We start from the raw sequence: 27,883 nt of genomic DNA on the forward strand, positions 1-27,883 counted from the left end.
CTAGATTGGAACCCTGGAGCCCCAATCCCATCCCTGCCGAGGTTCTAGGTTGAAGCTATCCAAACTTTCCTTTCCATTGCACATCCCTGCGGCCAGTTCTTACCTTTGTCAGCAGTGTGCTTTCACCCAAGTCCCTCTTACCAGGAAATGTTCTCTTGTTTTGAACCCCTGTGGAATGCCTACAGGCCAGGACGGGGTCTGGTCTGGGTGTGTGGAGCGTGGGGTTTCCTAGAAGGGCAAACGGGTGTACTTGGAACACACAGGGTATGCTTGGTGGCTTTTGGTATATGAGGGTATAGATGGGGATCAAGACACAGTGCCAGTGGAGGATGGGCTGGGATACTCTGACCCTCTACAGTGACTCAGGATGGTGGAATCCGGACTGAGGTGGTTGCCATCGTTACCACTCGTCTGTAGGTCAGGAAGCCAGATCTCGCGGGATCTCGGGAGGTCTACTGGGGCCGACAGGTAAACTATGGGAGGAAAAACACTTTGGTGCCTCCGGATCCAGAGGCCCCTGGTCCGAGATGTGCCGTTAAGGAGTCTGTCTGCTGCCACCTATCAGCAAACCCCGGTCCTTTTCAATCCCGGGGCCCCTTTCCCCAGGTATCGGGGACTGGGCTTCCGCCTACAGGCTGCGCATGGGCAGACCGGTGAAGCCAGAACTGGTGAGTGAACTCCGTCTACAATATATTAATTAATTAATCCACGGACAGCATCTACAAAAAAGTGAGTGATAAGATATTCTCATGGGCCCTAAATATAAGGGCCTGAGGGCAAATCACAGCTGCAAGACCTGGGAGCAGACATACAGAAACAATAGATCTACTACATGACAGATCAGAAAACAGTAAAACCCTAAAATACTTTACAAACCAAAACAAAACAAAAAATTCTACAACTATATCTTAGAAAACAGAGTGGACCAATTTAAGGTGAACAAGTAGAACTAGAGTGGGTACAAGTGATAGCGTGGTAAAGTTGAAGGAGTTGAGTCATTTAGGCATTATGAACTCTCAAAAACTGCAGCCAAATCTCCCAGGGCAAACCTACACAGAGACAAGAGCACCATTCTGCTCCTTACTGTCTTTTTCCTTTATAATAACTTTAGATTTTTCTTCAATCATTTTCTGTTACTCAATTTTAAATGAAATTAGTTTTCATGAACTTCTGTAACGCCTCAAAGCTCAGTCTATTGTTTTTGTGTGGCTTTCAAAAAGTAGTTTGTTTCCTGGCTGGTATGGCTCAGTTGGTTGGAGTGTCGTCCCATAAACCAAAAACTTGAGGGTTCGTTCTCAGTCAGGGCACATGTCTGGGATTCGGGTTTTAAGCATGTCCTCCAATGAGGACTAAAATAAAAAAAAAAAATTGCTTTCTTGCAGTTCTGGAGGCTAGAAGTCTAAAATCAAGGTGTTAGCAGAGTTGGGATGTGAGGGAAGAATCTGTTCCAGGCCTGTTTCTTTTGCTTGTAGGTGGACATCTTCCACTAGTACCTCTTCAAATCTCTTCCCTCTTCTGTGCATCTCTGTCTCTATGTCCATATTTTCCCTTTTTAAAAGGACACCAATCATGCTGGATTAGGACCCACCCTGAAGGCATTAACTTGACTAGCTACAGGCATACCTGGCTTTATTGCACTTCACAGATGTTGCGGTTTTGTGTTTTGGGTTTTTTTTTTTTAACTAATTGAAGGCAACACCCTTCACCAGCAAAAGTGATTATGACTCGCTTTAATGCGATATTTGCTGTTTTGTGATGGTCTGGGACTGAATCCACAGCACCTCTCAGATATGCCTGTACATCTGCAATGACCCTATTTCCAAGTAAGTTCACATTCTGAGGTACTGGAGTTTAGGATTTCATCATGTGAATTTTTAGGGGACACAATTCAACTCATAAGACTCCTAAATATAGTTACTCCTAAATATAGTTCTTTTCTACTTAGGTATCAGACTTTAAAATAAAACTATCAAGGCTCTCGGAACTGTTTTCTAGTACAGAAGGCAAACTGTATTCAAATCCTAGCACTGGCAATTGTTAGCTGTGTGATGTTAAGCAAGTAGCTTACCCTTTTTGTGCTTCAGTTTCCCCATCTATAAAATGAGAATAATAATACCTGTTGAATATGGATGTGGTGAGGATTAAATGAAGGAATATATGAAAATACATTACTGGCCTCAGTTTATAAAACAATTTGTATGATTTTTCTCTTTACTCAGAAGTAACAGTGAAACCCAGTGGATTGGCATTAATCTGGCAATCTCTCTGAATAGTTACTAAATAAAATACAAGTATATGAAAATGTACACTTTAAACTTTCTTACTAGTGAGAGACAAAACTGCTGATATTCATAATGGTTTTTTAAAAATGTTGATTTGTCTGATAAGAAGGTAGTGCCAAAAAACCACAAAGTCTTGAGTTCTATCTCAGGCAATTAGCTTCACTCATTATCTCCATGGTTTAACTAATTGAGTGAATCAGTTACAGATCAATTGATACAGATATTACCCATTAAATATACTAAAAACTTTGAAAGATAAACTTTTTAGTGTTTATAGTAATTTCATCACTTGGTGCTCCTTGTTTTATAAACAGAAAGCATCCTTAATTTCTGAAGGAGAAAAAAAATGTAACTAGCAACACATTAATTTGATTCCAGCAGCTAAAATTTCAGTTGAATGCACAATTTATTTATAATTACAAGCAGTATGATGTAGCTGGTCCACCATGCCTTCTTGTGAGTGATAATCTTCCTGTACTGTAATCATATTTCGAGGATCAGTCTGTAGCTAAAAGAAGAGTGATTTGTATTGTTGATGTAATAGAATTATTATGTGAGTGTAGAAAATTGGAGCTTTTCATTATAAACACTATCATAATTGATCATTTTAGCTATTGGTTAGGGTAACTTAAATGTAACCTGTAATTTCCACAACTTGAAGTCAATGGAGTACATTTATTTTTAATTAAATGGATGCCAAAATAAAATCTAGGGAAAATATGAAAATAAAAACAATAATTTAGTTTTAAGTACTGCATTAGTTTGTCTATTGCTGTGTAACAAATTACCCAGAATCTTGCAGTTGAAAGCATTTATTTTCTCACAATTTCTGTGTGTTAGGAGTCTGGATATGGCTTAGCTTAGCTGGATTCTCTGCTTCAGGATCTCTGACAAGGCTGCAGTCAAGGTGTCTGCCAGGGTTAGAGACTGATAGGAAAGCTCCATCGTGGAAAGATCCAGTTCTAAACTCATTTACGTGGTTATTGGCAAACTAATGTTCCCTGAAGAAGTCTATATCCTAATTTCTGGAACATGTGAATATGTCAGGTTACATGGCAATGGGGAATTAAAGTTGCAAATGAAATTAAAGTTGCAAATCAGTGACCTCAAAATAGGGAGATCATCCTGGATTATCGGGGTGAGCCCAATGTAATCACAAAGGGGCATTAAATGTGGAATTGGGGGGCAGAAGAGTAATCAGTGTGAGAATGATGTGATGTGAGAAAGGCTCAGCTAGCCATTGTTGCCTTTGAAGATGGAAAGGGTGGAATGTGAGCCAAGGAACATGAGTAGCCTGTAGAGCACAGGTGGCAAACACAAGACCAAATCCGGCCCTCCACCTTGTTTTATCCGGCCCGGCACCTTGTTTCTACCTGGCAGCAGCGCTGAGCTCTTGCTTAACTGTTAAGGAGTAGTTACATTTATACAGTCCTAACATTACATTTGGCCCTCTGAAGGCAACCACGAGGCTGATGTGGCCCCCGGTGAAAATGAGTTTGACACTCCTGCTCTAGAAGTGGGAAAAGGCAAGGAAATGGATTTTTCTCTGGAACCTCCAGAAAGAAGTGTAGCACAACTTATCCCTTGATTTTAGCCCCATGAGATTCATTTCAAACTTCTGATTTTCAGAACTGTAAGACAATACATTGTTGTTTTTAAAATGCTAAGTGCGATAATTTGTTATAGCAACAGCAGAAAACAAATGCAGCAGGATTCAGTTCTTCGAGGGTTTTTGGAGTGAGGGCCTCAGTTCCCTGCTAGTGGTTGGCTGTCTTGTGGACCTCTGTAGTTTGCTCATCACAGCAAACATTCAAAAGAGTGAGAACCAGAGAGAGGGTGCCAGAAGATGAAATTCACAGTGTTTTGTAACCTACTATAGTATTTACAATAATGACATGTTATCACTTCTGGTGTATTCCATTTGTTAGAAGCAAGTCATGAGGTCAAGCTTACAATGGAAGAGATGAGATTACACAATGTTGTGAATTTTAGGAGACAGAGGTCATTGGGGGCCACGTCAGAAGCTGCCTACTGCAAGTACTTTCACAACACTCATAGCATTTTCCTCATGCTTAAAGTCAGCAGAACTTCCTGTTAGCACACTGTTTTCACTTTATGTAGTTTTCTTTCTCATCTGCTGTAATTTCTTTTCAAAGATTTAAAATATGTGGATATATAGGAATATATAGACAAAGTGAATAAAAACTGAATGTTGTGATTGCTGGTGGAAGGATTTTAAGAGATACTCTTTAAGTGTTGTTATTTTAAAGTTTTACAATGTACATGTTTTACATATATAATCAAAATTAAAATTAATTTATTGATCTGAAAAATCAAAATATAAAACTTTCTAAGTTTATGAATACCACCTACTAATATTTATGTGTGCATTGGGTCCTTACTTTTTGTTGAGTATAAGTCATATTCTGTATTCAGTAAACCAAGCATCCCAACACTGTTTTTCATTGCAGAATAACTTGATCTAGGTTTCATTGGAAAAATAATTCAACAACTTAGAATGAATTAAAAATTTATTATGAAAACACAGAAACCTCTCCTAACCTCTTATGAGATACATAGTGACAGAATTTGGAAATGATAAGCTGATTCTTAAAAACCACATAGGCAGAGGTCTTACTGCCTTCTAAGGCCTTCAGCTATTTTTTATGGAGTTTATAATACCCTTGAATAATTCCATATTTAGACATGTAGAAGCAAGTCTCAACTGAAAAAAAAAAAAGCCACATGCCCCCTGATTTGTTATGAGTAAGGAGACTGGTTGTGAGAACACCCAAAGAGAAGGATAGGCTCTGAAGTTTCTCTGAAAAAAATGACAACTTGGCAGATTCAAATTGGACATCCTTTTGCTTTTGTAAGAAAAGCAAAGTGAACATATTGATTTGATTTCTGCATATGAATGAGTTCCATGACCAGCTAAAACACTAGCAGAAAATAATGTACATTTAATCACATTCTATCCCTGGGAAAAAGTTAGTGCTTTATGAAGCTGTTTTGAGCTAAGAAAATGTGAAGAAAATATTGTTATTTGGAAAAAATATATTCACAAAATGACTTTTTGTCATATTCCTCACTTTAAAAATCAAGATATGAGTCCTGGCTGGTGCAGCTCAGTGGATTGAGTGCCAGCCTGTGAACCGAAGGGTTGTGGGTTCAATTCCTAGTCAGGGCACATGCCCGGGTTGCAGGCCAGGACCCCCACAGGGGGTATGCAAGAGGCAAGCACACTTTGATGTTTCTCTCTCTTTCTCCTTTCCTTCTTCTCTCTCTAAAAATAAATAAATAAAATCTTTAAAAAAATCAAGATATAGTATACATTACTAGATTGGAGTAAGTAACTCACCTTTTCTTCTGACTGCAATTTGGATTTACACATTGTATGCTCTATGTTTGATTAAAATTATTTATAATTGTGTTTGATCTCTCATGTGTAAAATAGATGAGAGACATTTTTTTCCTGAAGCTTAAAGTCATAGCTTCTGACCAGAAAAAGTGACCAAGTAAATAAATGACTCTATCTGCTGTGGCATTTTGCAAATACACATAACATTTATTTTCTCTTAATCCCTGTTGGTACTTGTAGCATTCTGTGAGATGTTATGAGGTCAAAATAAAATTAATACTGCCCAAAAATAATGATGAGAAAATGTCTGAAAGGATATTTGAAAATATTTTTTCCTCTATAGCATGAGAAACAACATATGATGTTATCAGACTACCTTTTATTTTTACCTTTAAAAAAATAAATGCAAACATGCATAACATTACTGACATAAGAGAAATATATATGCTGAAGTGTTTGTGTTCACTCATTGTTACTATTTTCTATTAACTTTAGATGTTTATAGCTGTGGCTTTACACTACACAAAACATATTACTCCGGGAAATCATTATGAATATGTTCATTTATGTAGATAAAATTTATAATTTGAACACCTAATATTTTTAAATAAGATTTTAAAAAAGATTTTATTTATTTACTTTTACAGAAAAGGGAAGGGAGGGAGAAAGAGAGGGAGAGAAACATCAATGTGTGGTTGCCTTTCTCACTCCCCCAACTGGGGACCTGGTCCAAAACCCAGGCATGTGCCCTGACTGGGAATTGAACCAACAACCTTTTGGTTTGCAGGCCAGCACTCATTTCACTGAGCCACACCAGACAGGGCTGATCACCTAATATTTTAAGTATCTGTGTTTTATGATGATTGCATGGTATGATATGCTTTGATAGCAAACTATGCTATTAGATATTAAAGGATTCCTTCCTGCTTAGTGGCTATATAGTTGCTTCCCAGAAGCAGTGATAGGCATGGTTAAGAATGTAAAGACAATTAATAACATGGTTAGTGGAACTAGTTATTTTATTTGGGGTGTTTTTTAAAACTCTGTTTTGAGCCTTGGCTGGTGTGGCTCAGTTGGTTAGGCTTTGTCTTACTCACCAAAAGGTCACTGATTAGATTCCAGGTCAGGGCACATGCCTAGGTTGCAGGTTTGGTTCCCTGTCAGGGCATGTGTACGAGAAGCAACTAATTGATGTTTGCCTCCCTCCCTTTATCCCTCCCTTCCTCTTTCTCAAAAAAAAAAGAGCAAAAAACCCCCCACTCTGTTTTGACAAGTGGCCTGTCAAAACAGACAACTGACAATAAAGACCTGTTGTAGGGAATTTGTAAACCAATGATAAAAAATTCAGTAATGCTTCAGTAATCCAAGTTTTTGGTGAATTTACATATTGTTTTTGTTGTTTTAATAATTGAGTAATCTACAGCCTATTATCTGAATGTTCCTAAGGGTATTTTTCTTTACAATTAAAAAGACCAGTTTGCCAAAATGGGCAGTATTTGAGCTAATAGTGCTCTTTGCCAGCTACCAATCAAATAGTACATCTGGGCGTCTGCAGCCAATTCAGATTTGCTGCCAGCAAATCAGTCTACAATTGGGAATTCAGGTTTTATTTAGCAAGAACCAAAATAAAAAGTGGAAAAACAATTTGCCATACCTTTAGCTTTTAAAAAATATATGTGAATGCAACTATATAGGTATTTTGAAAATATCAGGTGAAATTTTGTTTCTTTTAATCGTTTAGGCATCAGAGAGATGCATCAATTTCATCTGACTACCTGAAGTTTATCATGGGCTTTATTATACTTATTCCTTCAAAATATACATATGTACTACAAGTTTCAAGTTTGCTTTATGCCAAAGAAGTGTCAACTAATTAAGACACACCTCGTTTTAATGTGTTTTGCCTTATTGGGCTTCACAGATGTTGCCTGTTTGGTTTTCTTTTTCTTTCTTTCTTTTTCTTTTTTTTTTTTACAAGTTGAAGGCAAAACTCTTCACTAGCAAAAGGATTAAGACTTGCTTCATTGTGAGTTTCGCCTTATTGTGGTGGTCTGGAAATTAAGCCACAGTATCTCCTAGATATTTCCATATGTATCACATAAAAGGTTTAATGTAGATTTGTAATCCTGTGGTGTTTTAATATTCTGTCTTTCATTATTGTTGTTGTTTAGGAGCAGTCCAAAGGCTATACAAAATTAAGTTGAACATATATAGTGTTTATTTTTTAAATTATGTACTTTGGAAATTGGAAAGGACCTTAAAGGTCATTGGACCTCAGAACATTCTTTATTCCTGTTTGCAACATTTCTCAAAGTGATTGCTTGGTTTCCAAGTAAACATATCCTCATTCTGCCCAGGAATTTATAATCTCCAAAGGCAGCAGTTTTTCTTTGTACCAAGATGAAATGTAACTTTTATCCAACAGTTCCCAATTTCTTCTTTTAGGAGTTTCCTAAGATAATTGAATATCTTTGGTGGGCTTCTCTTTTTCAGATTAAACATTGCTAGTTCCTTTACCTATTCTTCATATAAAATAGTTTCAAGTCCTCTTATCAGTTTGACTGCTTTCATGTAAATAAATTTTTAAGTTGTGGCTCATGGAACTGAACGTCATACTCAGGTGTGGTCTGAGCAAGATTGTTTGTTCAGATAATAGTATAACTATCTGGTATATAATCAGAGACTTACTCTTATATTACTATATCTAAGATACTTCTTTAATATACTATGCCTGTGTTAACATCACTGAAATTGTAATCCTTTTTTTGAAGGCTGATTCATTTTGTATTCATTTTAAACAGAAATGTCTAAGTTTTTTTCTTTTCTTTCTTTTTTATGTTTTAAAATCTGTATTGTTGCTAGGCCAAGGTTTTCCCATGCTGCACTTGTATGGTTGTCTTTTGAATCCAAATCCAGGACTTTATACTTATCACTGTAACAATTCATCTTGTTAGATTTTACCTGTCATTTGCCAAACCTGTGATAATCCCTAGAGATCCTGATGTTTTCACTGAAAGCAGTTTCTCTTTTACCCAGATTTGTGACATCTATAAGTTTGCTAGATATAGGAGTCATATTTTCAGAGAATTCATTGTTTAAGTTATTAAACAGGCCAGAGACCAGAGAGCTTCTTTCTCATGTTGTTGGAGATCTCCATTTAGGTTAACATTATTCCATTTTAGATAGTCTGTTAAATTACAACCTTTGCTTTAATTATTCAAATAGTTACATATATTCTTAACTTTAGTGTCATCTGGCTCACATTTCTCTATCCTGTTCAAATTTGGCAAAAATATGATATTAAGAGACACTGTTTTGGGGTGTATCCTTCGTCTATCAATTATTGATCTTTACATAAGAGAAAATGAAAGTTAAAATTAAGTTTTCTTTTCCCCAAATTTTGTTGAGCAAGCACAATTTCTTTTTTCTGTTGGCTGTTTTAAAACATGGTTCTTAAAGCATCAAGATGGTGTTTCACTTATTATTTCATTGCTTTGTGAAATCAAATCAACTGTTATTTATTGACTGCTTACTCTAGTCACAGTTCTGTGATAGGCAGTAGGAAACCAAAAAACAATTATATGATCCTCTTTACTGAAACACATTGTATTTTCATGGTCACAGATTACACTACTCCAGTGTTAGCTAGTCACCTCATATAATTCTGTAGCCCGATCACAAGGGAGACTTTTTGTGAGAAATAATGAATGGCACATTGTGAACCCATCCTAACTGCCAAAAATGAAATCAAATCCCAAACTCTAATGTAGTCCTTTTAAATTTTCTTGTTAGGCATGAAAGAAATGTATTTTACCTTAATGCTTACACACACACACACACACACACACACACACAAGTATGTACATATATATGTATATGTATATACTCATATGTGTATATATAATGCCAAAACAAATATTTCACAATACAGTATTTACCTTCATTGCTGGGTGTTCTAAATGTATTTATTTATTAAACTTGTTTGTGTAAAATTTTCATTTGATGGTCACTAAATTACTTTTCTGATCTACTAATAATATGTGACTATTCTAAGGTAGAATTTCTGATGATGGTAGTAGGACTGCCAGTCTAAGCACAGCGAGGATTTACAGCACTCCATATTGTCTAAGCCACCATCTCCTCTGTGTGATCTAGGTTACAGTTCTTTGTAGATTATGGCAGTCCAAGGAGAACATTTGTTTAGTCTCCTTTGGGCAAGGATGCATCTGACCATTTATAAAGTGCCTACCGAGCCTTGTTTAGGGTATTTGACAAATTTTGTTAATTTGGCCTTCAAAAAGAAGTGAGGATCAGAGACTAGAGCAATCTGCCCAAGGTCATTAGATTCTTTTATCTAGGAAACCTGGATTTAGGCCCAGGCTCTCTGATTTCAAAGCCCATGCTGCATTATCTTCCACTTTAAAATCTGATGTGCTTTTAAGCATTTGAAGTGCACCTTTCTTCCCACCCAATTCATAAAACTTCAATTGCCTTTCTAGCAAGACTTTTCCTTTGGAATACAGATCATTTTATTCCAAGTCTCTTCTGTATTCCTTATTTGAGACTCAGATTTGTATAGTGATTCATAGCACAGCAACTCTGGAGTCTCTGGAGCCAGATATCCCGGGCTTGTATGTGGCCCTTCTCCTTTGTCGGCTGTGTAAACTCAGGCAAGTTATGTAGCCTCTCAGTGCCCAAATTTTTTCATCTGTAAAAAGAAGGTAGTAGTAGTTACCTCATAGATTTTGTGTGAGGATTAAAATGAGTGAATAAGGTAAAGCACTTAGTATGCCTTATATAGAGTGCTATACAGTATAAGTGGTAGGTATTATAAATGCCGTATGTGCTTGCCGACAGGTTCATTCTGTTTCAGAAGAGCTAGCTGACTCTGTGGTTTGCTTTGTGAGATACTAGAAGGCTCAGCTGGAAGAAAGTTGTCTCTTGTAAAGCAGGTCGTGGTGTTCCTTCCTATTTGGGTCTGAAATTCTAGCTGTTAGAGTCACTAATAGGAAATACAATGTGGAGGAGGGGGTACTATCTCCAGAAGAACTAAGAATGCAGCAACTAAGGTTAACAGGAAACTACTCTCTTGTTCTTTGACGTTAAACCATACTTAGATCTATGTGATTAAACTGGGGGCTGGTATAAGGTGGAGAGTCCTAGCAAATGGAGTTTGGCTCCCAGCCTCTGGCGCAGCTTCAACCGCAGGGCTCTTTGCCTCCTACACTTCCAGAGGCAAAATTGGCAATCCTCCTCCCCCTCATCAAAGTTAATGACCAAATAGTCAGTTTGACCCATATAATTGAGAGTTGATTATATTATTCCCATTTTAAATATGAGAAAGCTCAGAAAGTGTAAATCATTTGCCTTATATCAGAGTTTCTCAACATGAGCATTATTGACATAGGCCGGACAGTTCTTAGTTTTAGGGGGCTATCCTGTGCATTATAGGATGTTTAACAGCATCCTTAGTTTCTCCCCTGTAGCTACTTATTGCACTCACCAGCTAAAATAGCCAAAAATGTCTCTAAGACATTGCCAAATGTTGGGGCTTAGGGGTGGGAGGCAGGGTATAAAATTACCTCCTGTTCAGTGCCACTGCCTTAGATCATAAGCTTGTTAAGGTGGGGAGCTGGGGATTCGAACTCAAGTCTACCTGCTTCAGAATCCCGTGACTTTCAACATTCTGTGAAACTGTCCCTATAGAATGTGATATAAATAAGCTCTGAATGAGAAGCAGAATAAAAGGGTGAATGCTATGGAAATTCAGGTCTGGATGCCAAACTCCACCTAACTCACGATTACTGCAAAACTCATCATAAATGGCTTCTTAGAACCTCACACTGCTAAGTGAAATATAACAAGTGTGAGGGCTCGAAGTTCTTTCTGAGGTGAGTGAAAAGACCTTTCAGAGTGAGGACACAAATGTACAGGTGACAGAAAAAGAGGTTTAGGACATTAGACCCTTTCACATTTGCCCCAACTCCCCAAAGCATTTGAAGTAATTCTGCAGAGTTCTGACATGGACCAAGATACCTGGATATACCCGGTCTACGTTATGTTTCCTCACCAAAGGGACAGTACTGGGGGAACTGAGCAGGCATCTTAAAATTTATTAGAAAATACGAGGGATCTGAGATTTTCCAGTTAATGCGCTTAGTTTCCAGAGATAGTTGTATTCTAACCCCACTTTTGGTCCTTGAGAAATACTAAAACCAGAACAAAAACAAAAAGAAGGCACATTTTGGAGCCTGGAACTCTGCATCTAGGCATCTTCCACATGATTTACTGCTCACAGTGCAGGATACAAATAATGGCCATGCCAGCATGTGAAAGCTTAAAATACATTCTAATGAATATCACATTGTGAGCATTGCCAAGGCAGAATAAAATGCAATCAGGATTTAAATGTGGCTAAAATAATAGCTCCTTGGATTCAAGCACACTGATTAATGCCAGAGACACTTATGAAATGCAGTTGTCTGGTCATCAGTGTTATTTTTCTTGTGGAACGCTTTGTACTAAAAGCAATAAAGGAGGACTAATAAACTAAGAAGAGAACATCTTATTCTATAAAATTAACATGGCTCAGGTGAAGTGCTTTAGTTACATATGATTTATGTTCCAAGATTGACAGGTTATCAGCATAACTTACTTTGAAATATGCATATTCCAAATATTTCTGAAATATTCACATTTCACAGCAGATTCTCTTTTCTCATGTCTGCATATAAATGTAAATTTTGTGCTTACTGTATACTCAGCTTTTTTTTTAATTTGAGGAGCCAAAATCAGCTTTAAAGATGTCACTCATATCATTTGAAGAGGAAAATGTGCCTAAACTTAAAAAGAACATCGAAGCATCTTGTAAGCATTTCTGACCTCATTTCATAACCTAAGATGGTAATTAAATAAACCCATGTCTACAAAGACTGACATACTTAAAAGACACAAGAGTTAGTGATAGGAGTGCATGGTAAATGCTCTTTGTTACTATACCTTGTCTTAAACACAGAACAATAGTGAGCACAGCATCAAGCCTGTTATGTGTATCCCTCCTATCTCATATACACACTCTCTTTCTTGTGAGGTTAGAGTTGTTAGGGAGCAAGCAGAGACTTGTTTGTACTCATAAAAACAACTAATGGAATGACCACCCATTGCTAAGAAGGAATTGAAATTGATAGAACTGTTCACTGCTGCTCTTTTCAAATAACACTTTCATGTGACTGATGTAGTAAGAAAAATTGCTGGTCATGACAAAATTTCGGCATAGCAATGTGGCATTAACTGTATCTCTACTAACCAACTATATTGCCATTATTCCCATTGTATAGCACAGAGAGGAAGAGCTTAGGAATGAACAGGTAGTTGTTAATCCTGGCTTTATATCTGTTTATACTTTTACTCTGCTTCCATCATTGTAATGTAAGGTATGATAAAGACAAAAGGAAGAATGTAGCTAAACCAGATAAATGTAATATTGTAGGAACAAAACAATTGGTAGAACCTATTTATAAAATTATTATTTTTTTAAGATTTATTTATTTTTAGAGAGGGGAAAAGAGGGAGAAAAAGAGGGAGAGAAACATCAATGAGTGGCTGTCTCTCATATGCCCCCTACTGGAGACCTGGCCCACAACCTAGGCATGTGCCCTGATTGGGAATCAAAGGGCAACACTGGTTTGCAGGCTCACACTCAGTCCATTGAGCTATACTAGCCAGGGCTATTTATAAAATTATTAATGCGACTAATAGGTTTGGCTGGTTATAGTATTGTAGGAAGACTACTAGACCAAGAACCAGCAGACCTAGATTCTAGTTGTGGTTCTGTCACTAATAGCTCTGTGATTGTAAATAGTTCATTTAGTCTCTTTCTGACTCAGCTTCTTCATCTTTAAAATGAAGCATCATGCCCTGGCCTGGCCAAATGACTCAGTGGATTTAGCATCAGCCTGTGAACTGAAAGGTTGATGGTTGGATTCCCAGTCAGGGCACATGCCTGGGTTGAGGGCCAGGTCCCCAGCAGGGGGTGTACAAGAGGCAGCAGACAGATGTATCTGTCACTCATTGATGTTTCCCTCCCTCCCCTCTCATTCTTCATTTGTTCCCCTCTCTCTAAAAATAAATAAACAAAATCTTTAAAAAATTTAAAACGAAGCATTGAATCTAGATGATCTAGGTCCCAGTTTCCTTCCCCTCACACATCTTACATTTCATATAGGAAGACCAGGTCTTGGTATTCCAGCTATGTACCACTCTGTTACCATTCATTGTGAAATTACTACTAGACGTTAAATGAATTTTTAAGAATTAGCCCCATATATGTGACATATACACTATTTCAGTATGCTGCTCATTGGTAAAAAGCAAAGCAGAGCTGTCCTGGCAACATGATACATTGAACTAGTGCACATGCCCTTTTTTCACTTGTTAAATGAGCCAAAGGTGGCCTCTGTATATTGGCCCCTAGGCTGTTTATTCCTACACAGCAAGCTGAGATCCCTTAGCCCAAATGCCCTCTGGCACCAAATTCCATTTTTTATTCATCCAGTTGTTTTAAACATACCCCAAATAAACAGATTTTTAGCCATTTAGAGTCTGCCTACTCTGGATACCCTGTAGAACTGCAAGACATCTGTTAGCTGTAGATAAGATAAAGCCTGTGGCTATGAAGACTCCCGGTCACTGCTGCTCTTCAGAGCTCTGATCCTGAGACTCCCTTCAGTGCTGCTGAGGTGCATCACGTAGACATAAGAGCCCCAGCTATGATTCCTCCTCCCCCTGAAGTTCCCTTGCCCTCACCCCCTTCTGGGCAGTAGCCAGTGTACCAGTACCAAAACCTTTGGGCAGTATTATGCTACGAGGGACTTCCTGATATGAATGCAAACCTGTCAATATGTCATCCAAATAAAGCTTGCATGTGCAACTGCCATATGTGAGAATTATAAACACCTGATAGATGAAATTTCTGAGTAAATAATGTTCCAAAGAAGAAGCCATTATGGAGATTATAAACTAAAACTTGTAGAATGCAGAAAAGACAACACTAAGAAGGATATTTGTGGCCTAAAATGAATATATTTTAAAAGAAAGCTTGAAAATTGAGGCAAGCATTACTATTAGGTTGGCCAAAAAGTTTGGATTTTTTTTCTGTAAGATGGCTCCAGTAGTGTTTAGTTGTCTTTAACTTCATTTGAAATAATTTTGTTAGATTGTATTGCGACAGCTGTCATATCAGCATGCATTTAAAAATACTTATGAAAACTGGTGAATTTTTGTGGAGCCATCTTAATCCTGAAGATGGACAAATATACACTGTATTTTTGGTGTATTATGCTTTATTATTTCAAGAAAGGTAAAAACAGCCCTAGTTGGTGTGGCTCAGTGGTTTGAGTGCCAGCCTGCAAACCAAAGGGTTGCTGGTTAGATTCCCAGTCAGGGCAAAGGCCGGGGCTGTGGGCCAGATCCTCAGTTGGGGATGTGTGAGAGGCAACCATACATTGATGTTTCTCTCCCTCTCTCTCTATCCCGCCTTCCCTTCTCTCTAAAAATAAATAAATAAAATCTTTAAAAATGGTACATTTAAAAAAAAAGAAAGGTAAACACACAACTGAAATGTAAAGAAGGATTTGTGCAGTGTATGGAGAAGGTGCTCTGACTGATTGAATATCTCAAAAGTGGTCTGCAAAGTTTCTTGGTACTACTGACATTTTGGGCAAATAATTCTTTGCTGTGGGACTGTCTTACACATCAGAAAATGTTTAGCAGCATCCTGGCCTCTACCCACTAGAAGCCAACAGTGGGAGATAGCTGACATCTCAAAATATCTAAATCAGTAAAGTTATTGGTGAAAATGAAAAATGTGTCTTTTATTTTATGGAAAAAACTAAATGGAATTTTTGGCCAACTCAGTAAAAATGAGCACAAAAAGCTCTGATGTATTCACTTGATTCCTAGTTCCAGCCATGTCTGAAGGCAGATGCAGCCCTCGATTTCCTAATAAATTCTTTTTCTTTTTCTTTTTTTGAAAGGTGATTCCTGACTGGTGTGGCTCAGTTAGTTGGGCATCATCCCTTAAACTGTAAGGTTGCCAGTTCATTTCCCAGTTTGGGCACATTCCTGGGTTGCAGGTGTGCTTATGAGAGGCAACTGATGGATGTTTCTCTTTCACATTAATGTTTCTTTCCCACTTTTCCCCTCCCTATACAAGGAAAAAAAATAAGTGAGTATTTAAATTGACACTTCACGTAAGAAGTCATTCAAATAACCAATAAAATATGTGCTCTTCATTAATAATTAAGAAAATGAAAATTAAAGGCACCATGAGATTTTACAACAGAAGGACTAAAATGAAAATGATGGAAAATATCCAATATTAGCAAGAATGTGGAACAACTAAGTACTCTGTTGATTGTGCTTGAATTGGTATAAGGTCTTCAGAAAATAGTTTGGCAGTGTACATGAAATTTGTTCATACTTAAGTAACTCAAAATTTTCACTTTTACATAAATACCCTAAGGAAATATGTGTATATTTACATCAAGAAATATATATAAGAATGTTCATAACAGCATTATTCAGAATATCCATAAACTTGAAAGAATGCCCATCAAAAGTTGAATTGATAAAGATATTGTGCTATATTCACATGATAAATAGTATATAATAATGAAAAAGAATGAATTATAGCTACATGTAGCCAATCACATGGGTGACTATTAAAAATATATGGGTGAGTGAAACATACCAGGCACAAAAGATAAGCCATATATTGTTAGAGTCAATTTATAAAAAGTACCAAAATATGGAAATCAAACTGTGATGGTTAGAAATTGAGAGTGTTTAAATTCTGAGAAAAATGGAGAGGTAGTGATTGGGAAGGAGTAGGATTTGGAGAGCACTTTGAGATAATGATTTGGACTGGGTAGGAGCTAGATGTTCACTTTGTGAAAATTCATTTGAGTTTTCTCAAAATTCACATCAGTTTTTCTCAAAATTCATTTCTATTTTGTGCACTCTTGTATAGGTGCTTTAACTTCACATTAAAAGTAAATAAAAATAGAGCAATTCAATGAGCTGTATATCTAAAACAATTGAAAACAGTATCAAAGAGGTATTTGTACACCCATGTTATTCTCTGCAATAGCTAAAAGGTGGAAGAAGTGACCTAAATGACAATTGATGGGATAAAGAATAAACAAAATGTGGTCTATACATACAATGGGATATTATTCAGCTCTAAAAAAAGAAAGGAAATTCTGCTGCATGCTACCACATGGATGAACCTTGAGGACACTGTACTTAGTGAAATAGGCCAGTCACAAATACTTTGTGATTCCACCTAGAGTAGACAAACTAACAGAAAAAATAAAAAAAAAGTTAATTTCCAGGGACTGGGGGAAGAGGGCTGTGGGAGCTGTTGTTTAATGGGTGTTGAGGCTTTAGTTTTCCAAGATGAAAAGTTTCTGGAGATTGGTTGCACAATGTGAATGTACTTAACATCTCTAAACTGTGTACATTAATGTGGTTAAGACAGCAAATTTTATATTATGTGTATTTTACTACAATTATAACTTGAAAAAATAAAAAACAGATTTAAAAATGGCATTAATGGTCCTGATGGGTGTGGCTCAGTGAATTGGATATTGTGCTGCAAACCAAAAGGTTGCCTGTTTAATTCCTAGTCAGGACACATGCCTGGGTTATGGGTCAGGTTCCCAGTTGAGGGCATGTAAGAGGCAACCACACATTGATGTTTCTCTCCCTCTCTTTCCCCCTCCCTTCTTCCCTCTCTAAAAAAACAAAGCCTCTTGCACACCCCCTACTGGGGACCTGGCCTGTAACCCAGGCATGTGCCCTGACTGGGAATTGAACAGGCAACCTTGGTTTGTAGGCCAACACTCAATCCACTGACCCACACCAGCCAGGGCAGTAATTAAAATCCTTAAAAAAATAAACATACAATGGCATTAATGGAAAAGCTGGTGAAATTCAAAGCATTTAGTTTATCTAATAGCAGTGTACCAAAGTCAATTTTGTCATCTTGATAATTTTAGTATGGGTATGTAAGACGTTATCAAGGTGAGTGAAGGCATTAAATATAACTATGTAGTATTTCTGCAACTTTTCTGTAAGTCTAAAATTATTTCAAAATAAAAACTAAGAAATAAATGAAAATATATAGTTGGTAAATTTCCATGCTGAATTGTGGAAAAGGCCTGAACTTGCAAAGATAGATTATCTTAGCACTAAAACATTTTCTCTATTTTGGCATATTTTCCTCTGTTTTTCTCACACAATGGAGTAATGTTCCAGGCTCCCAAGATCCCCGACAGTAGCAGCCAATCAAAGTATCTCATTCCTACAAATGATCCAGAGGTTCGAGGATATGAAGTGGAATTATTAAACAGACAACTTCATTTCCTCCTGAACCCACATTTCCTTTGGCTATTTCAATATTCTTATCCAAAAAGCAACACAGTGCTTGCTACTCCATTCCCATAAAAAATCAATAGAGAAATTGGTGGTGTAAGGAAATGTTCTAAATTTGATATATGTTTTTTTTTCCTGCCAATATTTTTTAGCTTTCCTTCAGCACAAAGAACAGTTAGTGTTTTTCCCTGATATTGGTAGGACTTTGTGACCAAATCTACTGATGAATAGCTAAAATCTTTTGTTGGAAGGAATAATTGAAACCAGATATACTCATGTCTTCAGCTAACTAAAATCCTAAATAGAATCTTAATTTTGTGTCAAATAATTGAATAGGTTTCCATTTATTAATTTTAAGTAAACATATAATGTCTACTGCAGCTATATTAGGTGTTTCTCAGCAAGAGCAAGCATAAAGAGCATGTACATCTTTACTCATATTATGTAATATATATGCATACGTATGTATACACGCATATGCTGTGTAGAGTGTTTGATTTTTTCTTCTAAAATGAGTAAGGGAATACCAGAAGGTATAGAAGGCTTTTTGACAAATCATTACATTTACTTACGATAATTTCAATAAAGGTAATTTAATAGTCATAGCTCTTTCTCCCAGAAGCCTTTTTAGAGTTGACTTTGTAAAATAATGTGATAGTAATTTATTAAATCAATTTTGTTTTGGTTCATTTCAGATTTAAGTTATACCTGAGATGAATAGACACACTTAGCATTTTAACAGTTATTTATTTAAATAAGTTACTAGATTTACTCTAAATATATTCCTATAACAGATTATCTTCATATAAATATCATTTTGGTTTACTGTAGTTTTGGCCAACCAGAATGTCTCTTAACAGGTGTTCCCATACTTGGTAATTGGTCATTGAATTATGACCCTGAAACATTGCAAAATATAGGCTTGCTTTCAAATTGTCAAAGAAGAAGTAAACTATGCAGCCTTATTTTTAGCATCAAGTACAGTTTATTGGAGCAAAAATCTTTGACAATTTGTGATCTGTGTATGGCATATATGGCAATATTATATTAGTCAAAATGATTAATATAAATATTCTATTCTTCAGTGATTAAAAGAAAACAGCAGGTAATATTCGTTGTAATCATTTACTTTCTTGTCTGTTTCCCAGCAAAAATATAGAGCAGTGTTATCCATCTTTGGATTCTTAGCCCTCAAGGATAGTTTATGATGCATATTAATAGGGGTAGTAGTTAGTAGTAGCAGCAGCAGTAATGTTAAGAGTTGACATTTATTGAGTACTTACTATATGACAGGCTCTGTTATAAGTGTTATACCATTATTAATTAATCTTGCAGCAGACATAAGGTATGTACCATTAATATTCTCATTTTACAGTTGAGGAAAGCAAGGCACAGAGAAATTAAATAATTCTTCTATGGATACACAGCTTTTAAATGAGAGTCAGGATTCAAACCCAGGCAGTCTGGTTCTAGAGCTTTTGCTTCTTCTATTTTATGTTTTTTTGTTAAAGAAAGTTTCCTGCAATAATTTTGTAAAGCTTCATTAATTCCTTCTAGTGTTTCTAGAATGTATCATATTACTTTAAAATTATTATTTGCCCTTTAAACTCATATTATTTATTTAACAATTACTGAAGGCCTACTGTGTTGTAGGAATTGTGTTAGGTACAAGTCATGGTTGTCATGAAATTTAAACTCTACTTAGGGAAACAAGCATTAAATATTTCTTTGTTTCATACAGTATATAAATATAATTATAACCGGATATGGCTTATTCTTAAAGTTACCCAAATTATAAAATGTCTGTGGATGCCTCAGTAAGTTACCCTCTCTTTCCTCTGTGAGCTCTTCTAATACTCAGTAACACTCAAATGGTAGCTAGTATGCTTTGCCTTATATTGCAGCTGTTTAGACATTTGCTCTTTATCATTTTCTAAAGCTCAAGTTCATTGACAGCTGAGATTGCTGTTTGTGTATGTATGACCAGTAGACATAGTGTACAGAGTAGGTCCTCAATATTTATTGATTGCTTAAATTAAGAAGAATTAAATCTGCTTGTGTTGTTGGAAGAATGAAAATGATGAGTGGAGTTCATCATCACCAAGCCCTTATTATATGAAATGTTAAAAGGACTTATTTAAGAAAAAGAAGATAAAAAACATGTACAGTAAAATGACAACAAACTTGCAACTGTCAACAACTGAACATAAAAAAACCAAATCAGTGCCTGGCTGGCATAGCTCAGTGGATTGAGCACAGGCTGCAAACCAAAGTGTCACAGGTTCGATTCCCAGTCAGGGCACATGCCTGGGTTGCAGGCCACGGCCCCCAGCAAGTGCACATTGATGTTTCTCTCCCTCTCTCCCTCTCTCTCCCTCTCTCCCTCTCTCTCTCTCTCTCTCTCTCCCTCTCTCTCTCTCTCTCTCTCTCTCTCTCTCTCTCTCTCTCTCTCTCTCTCTCTCTCTGTCTCTCTCTCTCTCTCTCTCTTTCTCCTTCCCTTCCCTCTCTAAAAATAAATAAAATAAAATCTTAAAAAAATCAAACTAGGCAAACAACTAGAACAGGAACAGAATCACAGAAATGGAGATTACATGGAAGATTATCAGCGGGGAGGCGTAAGAGGAAAAATGGAGGAAAAGGTGCAGGAAATAAGCATAAATGGTAGGTACAAAATAGACAGGGGGAGATGAAGAATAGTATAGGAAATAGAGAATCCAAAGAACTTATATGCATGACCCATGGACATGAACAAAGTGGGGAGAATGCTGGAGGGAATGGGGGTACCAGGAAGAGGGGGATAAAGGGGAGAAAAATGGTACAACTGTAATACCATAATCAAGACAATTTTTGACTGTCATGTCAATTACTTAAGTAGGTTCAATAGGCTCATATTGGGATAACCTCTCGTTATTGCTACCTGAATTACCTGAGTAATAAAAGCAGAATAGGCACTAAATTAATGGATTACCACTGATAGCCTTTGTTTTCACCATGAGAAGCATTGCCAAAGCACACAGAATCTTTAACAGAGAAATATTTCTTTTTGAAATAAAAGATTTCCTTGGTCTGTTATTTTGCTTGACATACTAAAGAAATGGGAAGTTTGGAAGCATTCACACTTTGTTTAAGCAAAAAAAAAAATAAGATACTGGAAATTTAGGTTTGAAAAAAAGGAGAACTACTTTATAGCAGCCCACAGTTAGAGGTGATGTGGTGTGCCAGTGAAACGACATCAAAGCAGATTTTGTAGTTTAAAACATAAAATACATGTTTTAAAATTCACCATAAAAATATTTTATTTTGCCCTGGCTGGTGTGTCTCAGTGGATTGAGTGAGAGCCTGCAAACTGAAAGGTTGCTGGTTCAATTCCCAGTCAGGGCATGTGCCTGGGTTGTGGGCCAGGTTCCCCAGTTGGGGCACATGGGAGGCAGCTGATCAATATTTTTCTGGCACATTGGTGTTTCTCTCCCTCTCTTTCTCTCTTCCCCCCTCTCTAAAAATAAGTAAATAAAATCTTAAAAATGTTATATTTTATGTTTTGATAATAAGACATACAGATAAGTATTGTACATCAGAAACAGATTGTTAATCATGACCATACACTTTTAAATGGTGGAACACTTATCTTTCATTTGGAACACAAATTCTGTTCTTTTCAATAATGGAGGCAAAATTATTCTATGAGCTAATTACTTATAATAAAAATCAAAAGGAGAAGCTGATTAGCTCTGTTAACAAAGAAGTTGGATATTTATTTATAAATCTGTAATGATGTATAATTTCTGAGAAATACTGAATTCAGGTTTTTTTCCCCATTTGTAGACAGAAGACCAGAAAATGGATAAAGAAACATGTCAAATTATTTCTATTACAGTAGCTGCTGAACATCTTGTTTGGTTACTGAAATCATCTCTTTTTGAAATAGATACATGACTGAATAAAATGTACTTTATTACTCCTAAAGATATCTTTATTTAAAATGACTGCATTTTGGAAACTTAAAGAAAGGAACATAATACAGCTACAGGAAGATTTTGGAAGGTTCTTAGATAAAATAATAAAATTGCTGTTATCTAGCAATCCCATTTCTGGATATTCAAAGAAAGCTGAAATTGGGATCTTGAGATATTTGCACTCTCATATTCATTGCATTATTATTCACAATAGCAAAGAGTTTGAAACCATCTAAATGTCCACCAATGGATGAAGACATAAAGAAATGTGGTACATACGTACAGTGAAATATTATTCAGTCTTAAAAAGGGAGGAAATCCTGCCATGTCCTACAACATGCATGAAGCTTGAGAATATTACGTTCAGTGAAATAAGCCAGTTGCAGAGGAACAAATGCTGCATGATTCCATTATGTGAGGCATCTTAAGTAGTCAAACTCCTCAAAGCAGAGGGTAAAATGGTGGTTGTCAGCAACTGGGGAGAGGAGGAAATGGGGAGTTTCTTTTAAAGGGTATAAAGTGTCAGTCATACACACACAAAAAATTCTAGAGACACACTGTACAACATTGTACTTTCAGTTAATAATACTATATGGTACACTTAAAACTTTAAGGAGGTAGGTCTCATGTCAGGTTTTTTAACACCAACAATAACAATAATTAATAAATGAGACTAAAATGGATTAATTACTGAGATAGAGTATTATCTCTTCTTCCTGACTCCTCAAAAGGAGATTAATGTTTCTGTCATGCAAATGTTCTTGGGACACCAACCAGAAAAGTTTCAAAACAGCACATTTCCTTAAAAAAAAAAGAATTGATTTCCCCTCTCTCCCGCTATCTCTCTGAGTACCAGAATCTTTAATGTCTGTAGCTTCAGAGAATAGAGCAAACCTCAGACTTGTCTCTTTTGTAGACAAACAAAACTTTATAATTCATACTATTTTAAATATGCTATTTAAAATTCCTACAAATATTTTTTTTAAATTTTGAAAATCAAACTCACTTGATTATGGAAATGTCACATGTCACCATTCAGTACTGCACACATGACAAGCTTGACATTTAAAAAATTATTTTGAATCATTTAGCAGTGGGAAAAGTACATAAATAATTTCTGAGCACCTAGAATATATATTTTAAGCTAAATTCACTACAAAGAATAACACATTTCCCCAAAACCTTCTAAAGTAAATGAACAGTTAAGCTGAGAACAGCCATGAAAACTTTTACTTTCATAAATCGTTTTGTGAGAAATAAAAGCCTTAAAATTATGGGCTTATAGTCTAGCTGCCTTTTTAGCCTTAATTATAGCATTCATAGTGACACTATTTTCTGACATGACACACATTTAAATGTGTTTTTATGTTAATTCCCTTTTATAAACAGGCTCTTGAGTTATTTAAGAAACAACTATGATAACAAATGTCCTGAAACTAAAGATTGACAGCACAATTTAAGGGAAATGAGGGTGGCAAACCAATATTTGCACTGTTAAGTACTGATCTTTACTTGTGCAACTTTTAAGTTATGAGTGCATGCTACATCCATTATATTGTTCAGATGTGATAGCTATAATAGTAACATGTGCGTGTTTTTTGTCACTAGGAGAAATCTAGATGTTTCTTCTTGTTTGATCATTCAATAATACTTTATGATAGGCCTCATGTGTACCAGACACAGAATTAGAGACACAGAGACTGAATACAGACTCAGAGTCCTCAAGACACTCACTGTAGAGGCATCATAGTCCATATATAAGCTAATTGTTCCAAAGTGAGAGATTATAATAAAATCGATAACAGGCTCATGACACAACATCTAAATAAGAACAGATGAAACAGAGGAAACAATTGTATAATTGCCATTGAGAACTGGCAGGCATTTAATCATCAAACATTTATGATGCTTAAAGTACTAGACATGATGAGTGAATATGAGACTTGGTCTCTGCCATTAGGGAGCATGTAATATAGGAGGGTCAGAGAAGAACTGCTTGCATAAAAACTAAGTATAATGCAAGATGGAATGAAACAAGTTGAAATAAGTTTTATAGTAGTACAAAGAGCTGATATAGTGTACAGGGGAAGGAATGATTAAAACCAAGCTTTGAGGATAGGGTGAAACTTCATTTAAGCCGTGAAGAGTGCCTTTTTGCCCTAGTTGGTGGATTGAGTGCCAGCCTGCAAACTGAAGGGTCACCAGTTTGATTCCCAGCCAGGGCACATGCCTAGGTTGCAGGCCAGGTCCCCAGTAGGGGGTATGTGAGAAGCAACCACACATTGATATTTGTCTCCCTGTCTTTCTCCTTCCCTTCCCCTCTCTCTAAAAATAAATAAATAAAATATTAAAAAAGAGTGCCTTTTTAATAAAAAAAAAGAAGAGAGAAATGGGCATTCCATAACACAGTCATGGAAGGGATGAGGCCTGACAATACATGGTTAGAACATAGGGTGTGTGCTAGTGTGCAGTCATTGATGAACCTAGGAGGTTCATTTAAAGCCAGATGCTGACAAATCCTAAGTACCATTGATAGGAATTTTGAATTTCATTCTGTGGACAAAGTGACGATGGGTGGGTTAGATAGAAAGAAAGCAGTGAAGGTTTTTGAGTAGTTTCTAAAAATGCTATTCTAAGTCCTTTTGGTCACTTCAAAGTGGTAGTGCTTATGAACTAAGATTTTTTAATGTTCTCCAACAGTATTATAAAACACATGCTTCTGTGATCTCTGCACTTACAGCAACATTACATACCTTTATTTAAAATTTCATTTTATTTTGCCTTGTATTATACTTAGTTTTTTTTCCAATGCATGTCTCTTCGATGCTAAATGAAAAGTTCCCTGAAGGCAGAGACCATGTCTATATATTCATTTATCATTTATTTATAACAGACATTTAATAACAGTAGTCACCTCTGTGGGTTTTTGTAAAGATTAAGCAGAAGAAAATGCATGAGAGTCTAAGGGTATAGTGGTTAAAAAGTTTGAACTCAGAGGCCCAGCCACCTGAGTTTGAATTCCAGTTTTGTCAGTTACCAGCTGTGAAATCCTGAACAAGTTAGTTAATCTTAAAAAAAAAAACTTTTTTGAAATATTCATACTGTACAATCCAGCCATTTAAAGTTCACAATTCAATTCACAGGTATGTGCCACCATTACTGCAGTCAATTTTAGAACATTTTTTTTGCCACAAAAAGAAACTCCCATGCCCATTAGCTATCATCCCACTACCCTCCACCAACTTTCCCACAGCCTTAAGTAACCACTAATCTACTTTTTTTCTCTGTTGATTTCCCTGTTCTGGATATTTCATATGAATGGCATCATATTATATATGGTCTTTTGTGATTGGCTTCTTTCATTTTAATACTTTTAAGAGTCATTCATGTTTGAGCATGAATAAGAACTTTATTTTTTATGATAGAATAATATTCCATTGCATAGATGTATCTATAGATTTTATTTATCTGTTAGTGGATGAGCATTTTGGTGGTTTCCATCTTGTGACTATTGTGAGTAACATTGCTGTAAACACCTGTGCACAAGTTTTTGTGTGGGCATATGCTTTCATTTCTTTTGGGTGTGTATCCAGGAATAGAAGTGCTTGGTCATATAGTAACTCTGTATTTAATTATTTGAGAAACTGCCAGACTGTTTTCCAAAGTGACTGCACTGTTTTACATGGTACTCCAAAGCTGTCTCGGGGTTTTAATTTTTCTACATCCTCGTCAATACTTGTTTTTTTATCTGACTTTTTGGTTCTAGCCATTCTAGTGGGTGTTAAGTAGTGTTTCACTCTAGTTTTGATTTGCATTTCTGTGATGAATGTCATTTTTATATTCTCTTTTGAGAAATGTCTATTCAAGACCCTTCCCCATTTTTTAATTCAGTTGTCTTTTATTATTGAATTGTGTTCTTTATATATTCAAGATAAAAGTCTTTTATCATATATATGATTTGCAAATAGCTTCTTTCATATTGTAGGCCATCTTTTTACTTTCTTGATGGTGTCCTTTGAAGAACAGATTTTTAAAAAAATTTGATGAAGTCAAGTTTAACTGTCTTTTTTGTTGTTATTCATGTTTTTGTTGTCATAAGTTACTTAATCTTGATGTGTTTCAATATCCTCATCTGTAAAATTATAATTATTATGGTGATAGGGTTGTTGGAATTAAATGAATGCAAGCACTTAGAATAGCTATTTTCAATGTTTTTCATGTCATGGCACATATAAACTAATAACTGAAATTCTGTAGCACACCAAAAAATATACTTATTGCCAATCTGACAAAAAATAGGTGTCTTTTTGATTCATTCACACTGGGTGGCTATTGCTGTGTTGGCTGTTGTCTTTTTTTAATTTGACAATTTAAGGGAAAAAGAGGTCAGTCCTCCTGAATAAACAGTCAGGTATTGCATGTTTTAAAAACTCTTGTGACACATCAGTTGAAAATTGCTGACTTAGAATAATACTTGACATATAGTAAGCACTTGTTAAATGTTATCTGACACTATTAATCTACTAATATTATTGTTAGTATTACTATATAAAGCAGGGGTGTGAAACTCATTTTCACTGGGGGCCACATTGACCTTGCAGTTGCCTTCAAAGGGCCAAATGTAATTTGAGGACTGTATACATGTAACTACTCCTTAACTAGGGGCAAGGAGCTTGATGCTGCTGCCAGGTAGAAACAAGGTGCCAGGTGGGTAAAACAAGGTGGAGGGCTGGATTTGGCCCACGGGCCTTTTGTTTGCCACCTGGGATACAAAGCAATTAGAACAGTGCCTGGCACATTATAGGGATTCAGTAATGTTAGCTCTTACTATGTAACAATACTTTTTATGTATCAGAACAAAATATGCATTGAACAGAAAATAAATGTAAATATTTGGGGAGGAAAGGTTTTTAGGGATATGAAATCTTAAGATATTAAAGGCCCATTTCTATAGTCTTTGAGAGTTGCTGTGGTTTCCTCCTTTAGCAGTACTTGGATGGAACCAGCTCTTGTCCTTTATCCCAGCTGGCTGCTCAGATTCAGCCCTTTGCCACCTCCTCAGAGCACCCTCGGACCACCCAAAGGCCCCTACCAAGATCCCAGCATCTCCTTCCTTGACGACCGTGTCTCCTTCACAGGTGCGCTAGAACTACCACCAGGACTCGGAGGCCACCATCAACCGCTAGATCGACCTGGAGCCCTAGATTCCTTTGTCTACCTGTCCATGTCTTGCTACTTTGACCGTGATCATGTGGCTTTGAAGAACTTTGCCAAATATTTATTCACCAATCTTATGAGGAGAGGGAACATGCTGAGAAACTGATGAAACTGCAGAACCAATGAGGGGAACAAATCTTCCTCCAGGATATCAAGAAACCAGACCATGATAACTGGGAGAATGGGCTGAATGCCATGGAGTGTGCATTACACTTGGAAGAAAAGTGTGAATCAGTCACTACTGGACTTGCACAAACTGGCCGCAGAAAAAAATAACCCTCATTCGTGTGACTTCATTGAGCTCACTACCTGAATGAGCAGTTGCAACCTATCAAAGAATTGGGTGACCATGTAACCAACTTGCGCAGATCGGGGACCCCTGGATCTGGCACTACAGAGTGTCTCTTTGACAAGCACGCTCAGGGACATGGTACAGACAGCTCAGCCTTAGGCTGCCTTCCCACCGCCACAGGATTGACTTCCCTGGTCACCAAGGCAGTGTGTGCTAGTTGGAGTCACCTTCACCTTTGCTATTACTTGTACCAAATCATCCACTTATGTCTCTCATTTGTACCATTTCTTCAAACAAACTAATTTGGTACCTCCCCAATAAAGGTCCATTTTATTTAAAAACA

At 36.5% G+C, this 27,883-nt stretch overlaps 1 pseudogene; it reads left to right on the top strand.

The window, feature by feature from the left end:
- Positions 1-475: 475 nt before the first annotated feature.
- LOC118498399 lies at positions 476-27,851 on the top strand (annotated as a pseudogene).
- Positions 27,852-27,883: the final 32 nt, after the last annotated feature.

Source organism: Phyllostomus discolor, chromosome X (assembly GCF_004126475.2).
Source record: "Phyllostomus discolor isolate MPI-MPIP mPhyDis1 chromosome X, mPhyDis1.pri.v3, whole genome shotgun sequence".
Classification (NCBI taxonomy): domain Eukaryota; kingdom Metazoa; phylum Chordata; class Mammalia; order Chiroptera; family Phyllostomidae; genus Phyllostomus; species Phyllostomus discolor.